Source organism: Lepisosteus platostomus, unplaced genomic scaffold, assembly GCF_059453375.1.
Source record: "Lepisosteus platostomus isolate fLepPlt1 unplaced genomic scaffold, fLepPlt1.hap1 Scaffold_63_H1, whole genome shotgun sequence".
Classification (NCBI taxonomy): Eukaryota; Metazoa; Chordata; class Actinopteri; order Semionotiformes; family Lepisosteidae; genus Lepisosteus; species Lepisosteus platostomus.
Genome location: NW_028291678.1, coordinates 184,362 through 195,000, shown reverse-complemented (window position 1 = coordinate 195,000; position 10,639 = coordinate 184,362). Strand labels below are relative to the sequence as shown.

The 10,639-nt window shown below is 46.5% G+C and overlaps 5 non-coding genes across 5 annotated transcripts; 3 read left to right on the top strand and 2 right to left on the bottom strand.

Annotated features, from left to right (window-relative positions):
* Nucleotides 1–324: 324 nt before the first annotated feature.
* Nucleotides 325–488, top strand: LOC148632254 (U1 spliceosomal RNA). Its single transcript, XR_015934434.1, has one exon. It is a non-coding gene; the product is annotated as a U1 spliceosomal RNA (small nuclear RNA).
* A 1,914-nt stretch (nucleotides 489–2,402) lies between these two features.
* On the top strand, nucleotides 2,403–2,566 carry LOC148632253 (U1 spliceosomal RNA). Its single transcript, XR_015934406.1, has one exon. It is a non-coding gene; the product is annotated as a U1 spliceosomal RNA (small nuclear RNA).
* Nucleotides 2,567–3,202: 636 nt separating this feature from the next.
* Nucleotides 3,203–3,321, bottom strand: LOC148632252 (5S ribosomal RNA). The gene has a single exon (XR_015934438.1). It is a non-coding gene; the product is annotated as a 5S ribosomal RNA (ribosomal RNA).
* Nucleotides 3,322–4,613: 1,292 nt separating this feature from the next.
* LOC148632251 (U4 spliceosomal RNA) lies at nucleotides 4,614–4,755 on the top strand. Its single transcript, XR_015934390.1, has one exon. It is a non-coding gene; the product is annotated as a U4 spliceosomal RNA (small nuclear RNA).
* Nucleotides 4,756–10,188: 5,433 nt separating this feature from the next.
* On the bottom strand, nucleotides 10,189–10,259 carry trnag-gcc (transfer RNA glycine (anticodon GCC)). Its single transcript has one exon. It is a non-coding gene; the product is annotated as a tRNA-Gly (tRNA).
* Between the last annotated feature and the right edge of the window lie 380 nt (nucleotides 10,260–10,639).

Sequence of the window (10,639 nt, the reverse complement as noted above, 5' to 3'; positions counted from 1 at the left end):
TTTTGGAAATTGCTGAAAAGGTTTGTTCGGTGTGTGGCAGGCGCACGTCGCGAGCTTGCGTGGCGATCTGCCGGTCTGGAGTTATGCAAATGAGGCCGAATTGCATCCCGGGACATGCTGCGAATGCGCAACGGCGACTGCAGATGTGTAGGAAACGGCGCGCTCGTTTTCTCGTTTTGCCCACACTTTTGAGTGTTAGTGTGGCGTGTGAGTGTGTGAAAGAGTGGGCCCAGCAGGAGGCGGTGGCGTGCGGGGCGAGGAGGTGGCCTAGGATGCGCGATTTGTGCTGTGGGTTCGGGCCGCTTGCAGGGGCCTCTTTAACTCATACTTACCTGGCAGGGGAGATACCTTGATCAAGAAGGAGGTTCACCCAGGGCGAGGCTCGGCCATTGCACTCCGGCTGTGCTGACCCCTGCGAATTCCCCAAATGTGGGAATCTCGACTGCATAATTTCTGGTAGTGGGGGACTGCGTTCGCGCTCTCCCCTGATGTGCTTGGTCCAAAATCAGATACGGGAGGGTTAGGACACAACGAGCTGCGTGGCTCCGGAAGGATCCCGGTTCGACAGGAGTGGACGCCGCTGCTGGTTCTCGCTGGCTTTTAGTTAGGGGTCCGGAGAAGCATCTCAAGCTAGTTCCACTACTCCTTCCGGACGTTCATTCCCTTTTCAAAGTCAGTCGTTTTGCTGTAGTCTGCGTTCTTTAGGCTGATTATCGAGGTTAGCCTTTATTTGGTCATGGGGGGCCTCGGTACTGTATGCTGAGTCTAAAGACAGTTTCACCCGTTTTCTGATTGCTCAGTTCTGTACCAGTGCAGATATGTCAAACAGTGAATGGCTGTACCTCTATTGTATCCGTGCTCAATGAATGAAATCGGTAACAAATGAATATATGTCTAGTTATACGAAAAACGAGTGGTTTATCGATTCATCTTCATTTGCAGATTTAGAGGCAGCTTCGATATTCGTTTTACAGACGGGTTTTTTTTTTTGAATATGGGTCACACACATGCCACAGCAACAAAACATCTCTAGAGATGAGGCTATAGATCACCTTTCCATCCTGCAGGTTTTCCTCCCAAAGCCTACGGCACCAACGGCGACCCCTGCTGGCCGGGAGAGCAAAAGCTTACAGCACCTGGTATTCCCAGGCAGTCTCCCATCCAAGTACTAACCAGGCCCGACGCTGCTTAGCTTCCGAGATCAGACAATCTCGAGAGACGCCCTGAGGTTTCCTAATGGCCAAAGAGGGTCGGGACCTCGGTTTGACGCCTCCCCCGAAGGACGGCGCCTGTTTGTGCAGCAGAGTGTCGCCATCAGGAGGCTGGGGCGTAAGAGAGCCACACAGCCCGCAGGGTGAGCGCTCCCTACTGGTCCCAGTCACACCTCTTGCAGGAGCAGCAGCAACCGGAGCTTTTCCGGGGTGGAATCTCCCATCCGGGTGCCGGCCAGGCTCACACCTGCTGGGCTGCCCCGGGGGTGAGCCCAGTCGAGAGTCGCAGGGCCAGATCTAGTCACCGGGGAGAAACGATACAAGTGAAGGATTGCTCGGCTCTCGGCACTTGAAAAGACCGACAAATGTCTCGTTCCCGCCGGAGCTGAATGTACCCGCATGTGTGGTGTCGTCTTCTTCCCCAGCCCCGCTGTGTTTGCTGTATTGTCTCTGAAGCCGGCCCCCCCGAGACGAGACGGGCTGTTCCTGTGCCCCAATTAACACTTTACAGGTGCCATTCCCCGGCATTGTGGCCATTGTCGGTGCTCACACGCGGTAAGATAAGGCGGAGGAGAGCAGGGCATGCCCAGGGGCAGACATTCAAGGAGGGGGCAGTGCGAGGTGAGGTGAGGTGCGACACGCCGGAGCCCCGACGCAGCTAATGCGGAGCACTTGTTGGACTGGCATCGAAAGGACGTGTGCGCACGGAGCGAGCCTTCCCTGCGGCGGAGCGCGGGAACTTTCTCCCCCCCTCCCGCTGCAGGAGTTGTGTGCACTGCAGCGGTGCCGAGAGAAAAGCACAGAAGGCAGCAGGCTCTGGAGAGCAGGTAAGAGACGGAGCCTTGTGGGCAGGCGAGCAGGCCCGTTTTTTGGAAATTGCTGAAAAGGTTTGTTCGGTGTGTGGCAGGCGCACGTCGCGAGCTTGCGTGGCGATCTGCCGGTCTGGAGTTATGCAAATGAGGCCGAATTGCATCCCGGGACATGCTGCGAATGCGCAACGGCGACTGCAGATGTGTAGGAAACGGCGCGCTCGTTTTCTCATTTTGCCCACACTTTTGAGTGTTAGTGTGGCGTGTGAGTGTGTGAAAGAGTGGGCCCAGCAGGAGGCGGTGGCGTGCGGGGCGAGGAGGTGGCCTAGGATGCGCGATTTGTGCTGTGGGTTCGGGCCGCTTGCAGGGGCCTCTTTAACTCATACTTACCTGGCAGGGGAGATACCTTGATCAAGAAGGAGGTTCACCCAGGGCGAGGCTCGGCCATTGCACTCTGGCTGTGCTGACCCCTGCGAATTCCCCAAATGTGGGAATCTCGACTGCATAATTTCTGGTAGTGGGGGACTGCGTTCGCGCTCTCCCCTGATGTGCTTGGTCCAAAATCAGATACGGGAGGGTTAGGACACCACGAGCTGCGTGGCTGCGGAAGGATCCCGGTTCGACAGGAGTGGACGCCGCTGCTGGTTCTCGCTGGCTTTTAGTTAGGGGTCCGGAGAAGCATCTCAAGCTAGTTCCACTACTCCTTCCGGACGTTCATTCCCTTTTCAAAGTCAGTCGTTTTGCTGTAGTCTGCGTTCTTTAGGCTGATTATCGAGGTTAGCCTTTATTTGGTCATGGGGGGCCTCGGTACTGTATGCTGAGTCTAAAGACAGTTTCACCCGTTTTCTGATTGCTCGGTTCTGTACCAGTGCAGACATGTCAAACAGTGAATGGCTGTACCTCTACTGTATCCGTGCTCAATGAATGAAATCGGTAACAAATGAATATATGTCTAGTTATACGAAAAACGAGTGGTTTATCGACTCATCTTCATTTGCAGATTTAGAGGCAGCTTCGATATTCGTTTTACAGACGGGTTTTTTTTTTTGAATATGGGTCACACACATGCCACAGCAACAAAACATCTCTAGAGATGAGGCTATAGATCACCTTTCCATCCTGCAGGTTTTCCTCCCAAAGCCTACGGCACCAACGGCGACCCCTGCTGGCCGGGAGAGCAAAAGCTTACAGCACCTGGTATTCCCAGGCAGTCTCCCACCCAAGTACTAACCAGGCCTGACGCTGCTTAGCTTCCGAGATCAGACGAGATCGGGCGTGTTCAGGGTGGTGTGGCCGTAAGCGAAAGCCCTGGCGCCTGACTCGCTACTTGAAGCTGTGTGTGGCGGGGGTTCCGTGCTCCCCGAGCGGGACTGAAGGATCGTTCGTGTGCCACTCTTTGGAAAGGAGCTGCTTTCCAAATCGCATTGCGTGCCTGGATGTTGGCGAATGCGCTCCCTTGTGTTGGCTCGTCCCGCACTGGAGGAGGACAAACAATCTGCACGGAGGAGCACCAGGCAAGTCTTCAGTGCACAGCACTCTGGAAACATTTCGGGGCTGTCGCGTGTTTATTTCAGCACGTAAAGCGCACCGGTCCAACACGTCGGCCGGGCGCGCGGCGCCTCCGCCCTGTTGCTGCCCCTGCAGCTGCTTCACTTTTCCCTTTAGTTGCCATCGATTTTTTTGTAGTGCTATACATATACGATTGAGGTATCTTAGAGTTCTCCTTCGAAGACCCAGCACTCTCTTTTCTTTTCCTAGTGTTACTCATATCGGACTTTTTAAACCTAAAAAAAAATCGTTTTTTTTTCTTTCAATTATAACTGAAGTTTAAACAACTAGTGTTAAGTCCTTATTTTTCTGTAGTCAAAAAAAGCAAAAATTAATATTCAGGTCATGAAAAACTCAAAAAAACTCCCCAACCACTAAACTTTACCTCCCACCTGAGCGCCATCTTGAACTCCCCTACCACCAGAGAATGCTCACGATTTCGGAAGCTGTCTCCGGGACGTGCTGATTCCACACATCCTGAATAAATCATGATATTGTTAGTTGCTGTAGCTAGACGTTCAAATGAGTTTCATGGCCAGATGGACTGTTTCCTCCAGCGGTATAATATTGCAGTGAGACAGCACGATGCCTGCAAGACTATGTCACGCTAAACGCCACAGATTGCGTTTGTCCGTTCGTGTCAGTCGTCCCGCAGCCACGGGAAGTGGGACACAAACATGCTGCAATGCTTTCAAGACGTTAGGATTTGTTTGTGCAACATCCAAGAAGAGTACTTGTGGCTTGAATGTGAACTGTACGTGCCCGCCCCCTTTCCTCTGTAGTGCATGAGTTCCTCCCGGCATGCCCTTCGTCATTGTTCTGTCATCTTGTATTTAAAGGGTTGTATTTCTGCTGCTGAAAATAAGCAACGGTTTTCTCACAACGCCCTTTGTTCCCAACGGAGCCCTTGTCTGTCATGAAATTCTTCAAAACCTCAAGCTAGAAGAAGAAGAAGACGACAAATATGAAGCGTTACAGCAACGACATGCCATGAGACGATCGATAACGATTTCCATAGGATCCCCGCGGTTGCCTGGCAACCGTCAGCTTTGCGCAGTGGCAGTATCGTAGCCTGTGAGGTTTAGCCGAGGCGCGATTATTGCTAGTTGAAAACTTTTCCCAATACCCCGCTTCCGCCGGTTTGCAATACAATCGGCGAAAGCAATTTTTGACAGTCTCGTCAGAGACTGAGCAAGGTGTTTAAAGACAGATTTGGTCACGGTGATATCATGGTAGAAAGAAACGAGCTTGTTACGTGTCAACAGAAACGCTCTTTAGCTCTTTCAGCTTTATGCAGAGAACAGCGTCTGTCGAGATTACTTTTGTGTCAGCGCGAAACGCCGTGTGCTGTCAGTATGATTTCATATTGCTCATAGCGGCGCCTGGCTTTTGTCTGTCAAACGTTAGGTTGCGCTTCTTCATGCTGCATCGTCGGCATGAGTGGAGCATTTTAAACGTCTGTACTTACTGCGCCCCATAAGAAATCGTTTGTCCCCATTCAAAAGAGATTGTGCGATGTCCTGCAGCGTTCGCAAAGCAAACCTTTGACAGTTTGAAAAGAGGAATTTATTCTGCTTCCTGTGCGTGCAGTAGTTACAAAGTTGAACGTCTTTACACGATCTGCTGCAGTTTTCAGTGGGTGGGCTTTGTCAAATGGCTTGGAAAAACGCACTGTGTTTCGGCTCGGGAAACATCATGAGCAGTGTCCTGCATGTTTTCTGTGTATAGCTGTCTTTTAACGCATACAGAATTCATTCGAAATCATTGATTTCTCCAATTAACAAGGGTCCCTTTTTGAACCTGCCAGAAGCATTCTTTCAATGTAACAGATTTACTCCGGGGAAGGGCAGCATGACATTGAGAGTAGCTCAAGCTTTCAGCATCTTTATCTGACTGCATGTATGCAGACACTGCTCAGAATCCCCTGTAAGATTCTCCTTCAATTCCGTTTTGCAGTGCTTTAGCTCTTTCAAAAGGCTTCGCTTTGCTAGTCACAATCCAAGGCTCATGACAGCATTTGAAAACATTCGCAACTGCGTTGGCCGGGAATCGAACCTGGGTTAACTGCTTTGAAGGCAGCTATGCGCAACACTGGCTCGCTCCAGAATAAATCTCGCGTCGAGGGCATATTTTTTTCCATTTTACCGTGAGTCGGGCTCAGCTGCACAGAGGAGAGAGCAGAGCAATGAGGTCACGGGGACAGGGGAGTCACACGCTGGCGGTTTGAATACGCGGAAGATCACTGAGGGATCCACAGTATATGGACCCTCCGTGCGCCATCAGTCCACACTCCGGACTCTGAATCCTGCCATCCGAGTTAAGATCTCGGCGGAACCTGAGGCGCAGTTCCTTTTAAAACGTAATCTGGTGAGCATTTCTAGAATCGTACTTGTATAGATGCAGCCTTTAATGTGTTGCTAGGTTAAAATTGATGACTTCTTGTATTTCAGTAGGCAACTGCCCTCTTGATTTCGGATTTAATTTCTTTATTACAGGGGCGCTTTTATGAAGACAGAGTCATGTTCAGGTACTTTGCTTGATGGAGGAAGCTCATTTCGGACTCTGTGATCTGCTCACCTGGAAAGGTCTGCTATACTACTACAAGAGAGAAGTAGAGTCTGGAAGAAGGGACAATTTTATGATGCTTTGGAAGATAATGTTTTTTTTTTCTTATACTGAAAATGAAAGGTAGTTGTTTCTATATGGACTCAGTCTTTGGAATTTGTATATTTATATATTTCAGTGAACCCTCAGCCATTCCTTCTGTATTGTAATTCAATTTCTCTTTTAAAATTCCTTCCCCACTTCTAGGACCTGCAGTTGCTGAACTCCACAATGGCTTCTATTGGAAAGTCTGTGACTGAGACCAAGTAAGTGTTCACTTTTTTATGAAACCATTATTTATTTAGGAGCAATGAGCAATTCTTATATAAATGCAATAAAATCATTATGCTCAAACTATGAGAGAGAAAATTAAGGATAATTTAAGAAATCAGTCTTAGCTTGTTTCTATACACAGATGGTATTATTTATTTTCAAAGGAAACCCGCGCGGATTCCCCTGGTGTGCAAGATGTACCTGAATACTCTTGATCAGCTTCCTGCTCACTTGAAGAGGGCGTGTATGAAGCACGCCACGGCAGAAAAGATCAGGATGGCCTCTCAACAGGCGAGGGAGGACATGATGAATCACCTGAAGAACGGGGTCATCGTGGATTACCACAGAATAGAGATCGTGTCTGGTGAGGCAAACAGGATAGTGGTTGTAAGACTGCTAGAGTCCTTGGGCCTTTTTGTACATGGGAAGCCTGAAGACACATTGGCAAGGTGAGAAATTTTAAATCTGTAAGGCTTCTGTAGTTTCTTTTTGAAATCATTGTTACAACATATTATGTAAAAGCATGTTGAAAAGAATCTACCTGCATTCCAGCGGCCCTGAGCAAGAGGCCGCTGTCCAGGAGGAAGAGATGCCAGAGGCTGCTCTAGAAACTGAAACAGAAGCGGATAAGGAAGGGGAAGATGTGAGCTCTGAAGAACTCTATCAGCAGTAAGACTTTTTTATTTTTCAGATGTATCTATTTTTTACTAAAATTCTAATTTGTCTTATAGGTATAAAATGTTTAAACCGGTGTTTTATATCCTTACAGGCCCTCAGTAGTTAAAAAGTATCAGCAGGCCGGAAGAGAGTGGCCCAAGCTGGACTCTATAGAAAGCACTCCCTGGATGCTCCTCTCCTGATTGGATTCAAACAGTACCTTACCAAGGATCTGGGAGTGGCAAATTATTCTCAGGAGGTATTTATTTTTTAAAGGCATTTAAAATTAAGCAATGGTATCTTCATTGTAAATGTTTTTATTTCTTAGCTTAAAATTCACCCATGTGAAATGATGTCAGCCATAAACATCATGACTCTATATTTCCTACCTGAATCTATTCTACTTAAATTATTACATTATACACAATTTGAGTTCATTTTAAAAAGTAAAAGGTAATGAAAGGAATGCATTTTCATAAGAAAGATAATACCGATATGCATGTGATAATCTTCCTTATATCATGTAGTGCGTCATTTGGACACTTTGTGGGCTTCAAATACAAAGAAAATCATGTTCTATGGTACAAGATAAATACAAAACTTAAGCTTCTTTATAAAGCATAAGCAATCATTTATTACATCGCTTCTTGAATTAAATCTTTTGACAAGAGGTAAGACTTCTGTTACATTTAAACCCATGTTTAGCTGTGTTTTTTAGATTTAACTGAACCAATTTCTGTGTGTGATAATGTCCTTGAATTCTGACAACATCACACTAAATTACATGATATAAAACAGCTAATGTTTCTAGAGATAAAGTTTCTGAGATGCTTCTAATTACTTTTTATTACCAGGGACAGTTTAATTCACCTTGTACAGTACTGTAAGACCAAGATACTTTTTTTAAAAGTTATTTAACATTTTATAGAACTTTGTCTACTATGGCAACATGATGTGCTTGGTGAAACTTGGAAAAATACTGCTTGGCCACTTATCTTAAGATAAAGATAGGATAAAGGTTTATCTTTTGCACCTACCTGACCCCCAGGGAAGGCCAATGCTTTCTAAGTTGATGGTTCCCTACAGTAGACTGTACTTTAATTTCAAAGGTAATGTATATTGACCCAAATCAGTTTTGGAATCCAATCTACTGACGAGATGGAGCACATCCTTTTTTCAGGATTTTAGCATCATACGTTTGGTATATTTAGTCCCTAATGCTGAAAGAAATGATCATAGAACATTTGGACACTTTGTGGGCTTGAAATACAAAGCAAATCATGTTCTATGGTACAAGATAAATACAAAACTTAAGCTTTTATTTTAATTAGATTTGTTTATAAAGCATAAGCAATCATTTATTACATTAATATATGTGAAAATAACATTTTAGCATCATACGTTTAGTATATTTAGTCCCTAATGCTGAAAGAAATGATCATAGAACATGACATCTAACCTTACCTGCGGTGTTTTTAATCCCTATTGCTCAATGCACGGTGAAAGCATTCCATACATGTGTCTGACAATGAGGAATGGGCCCCTGAGACAGTCATTTGCCTGTTTCACAAATGATCGTATTTTACTAGAGATTCTGTTTGGGATTCAGATGTGCATTCGGACAGCAATCCCTTTCGAGAAATGATACGTTCTGGATGAGGTCAAAGGTGCTGGAACACTGTATCTAGGATGTGTTTGCAGAGACTGTGTGTCTCCTGCTTCAACGCAGTGATAAACAGATGTGCTCCTTTAATTTATTGGTACATGCCCAGGGCAGTAAGCAGTCTGAGGATTTATTTCCAGATGGCATAGAGCAGTGAAGCAGTGAAGTAGTGCAAAACACTGGATCATTATATTATTAGAATCTATTCTACTTAAATTATTACATTATACTCAATTTGAGTTCATTTTAAAAAGTAAAAGGTAATGAAAGGAATGCATTTTCATAAGAAAGATAATACCGATATGCATGTGATAATCTTCCTTATATCATGTAGTGCGTCATTTGGACACTTGGTGGGCTTGAAATACAAAGAAAATCATGTTCTATGGTACAAGATAAATACAAAACTTAATGTTTTATTTTAATTAGATTTGTTTATAAAGCATAAGCAATCATTTATTACATTAATATATGTGAAAATAACATTTTAGCATCATATGTTTAGTATATTTAGTCCCTAATGCCGAAAGAAATGATCATTTGTTTAACATGCACGGGTCTGTCTCAAAGGATGCAGTACTCCTGAAGGGTCTCAAACCCTACATTTCGGATGCCTAGCTGTATCCCTCACATGTGGCACCTCAGAATGACTTCTAACCTTACCTGTGGTGTATTCAGTCCCTATTGCTCAATGCACGGTGTACATACTGCATACATGTGTCTTGAGAATGAGGAATGGGCCCCTGAGACAGTCATTTGCCTGTTTCACAAACAGGGACCTGGACCTAGACCTGGCCCGTACAGGGCTCAAACCCGCGACCTTGGCGTTATTAGCACCACGCTCTAACCAACTGAGCTAACCGGCCTCACGACAGTGCTCCTCTCTGTGCTGCAAAAAATCAAACTCAGGGAATTTCTTTTGTCCTCCTTTGAATAGAAAGCCGTGTAATTCAGTGTACGGGCTTTCTCGTGCAGTTTCATGGTTCTTGTAACCCAAATCCTACACTGGCCTGAAGTGCCCCCCCATTTCACAGCATTTTTCAGCTGATTTAAAATGTACCTAAAGGAGAAGCATTATTGAAGACCATCAATTACCAAGAGCTTTTGTCAAAGGTTTTGGTGGTCATTTTGAATGACCACAGAGCGCTGTGACCTCGGTTTTACATCTCATCCAAAATTCAGCGCCCTTTTACAACACAGCGTCTCCGTCACTATACTGGGGCATTGGGACCCGCACAGACCTCAGGGTGAGCGCCCCCCCGCCGGCACCATTAACACCGCTTCCAGCTGGAAGCTTTGTTTTTCCCTGTAGCTCATCCTCATCCAGGTACTGACCTGGCTCACACCTGCTTAGCTTCAGTGGGTTTTCAGTTGCGAGTTCCAAGGGGATGCAAGTGATGGAGCCGCTCGCTGCAAAAGCCACTGCATTGGCCGGGAATCGAACCCGAGCCTCCCGCGTGGCAGGCGAGAATTCTACCACTGAACCACCAATGCTCAGTGCCTGGGCCTTCAAAAAAGACGCTTTTTTGGTGCTCTGTGCAAAACGCGTCGACATCTGCTTCCAGCTGCAAAATGCCATTTGCGGACGCTGAAGAACTTATTTCCAAGGCAGCGGGTACAAGCGATTGGGCGTTTTAAAACCACCAGGAACAGCAAAGAGGCGCGCTTCTTTGCTTGTGCCGAAACACACCGACTGAAGGCGGACAACGTAGTCGGCAGGATTGGAACCTGTGCGGGGAGACCCCGATGGATTTCTAGTCCATCGCCTTAACCACTCGGCCACGACTACAGCAAGCCCCGCCGCCGCTGCGTTCTTGCTACAATCTTACCTGGATCGCGAGGCGCCGGCGGAAGCCTATTTCAAAGTCGTTCTC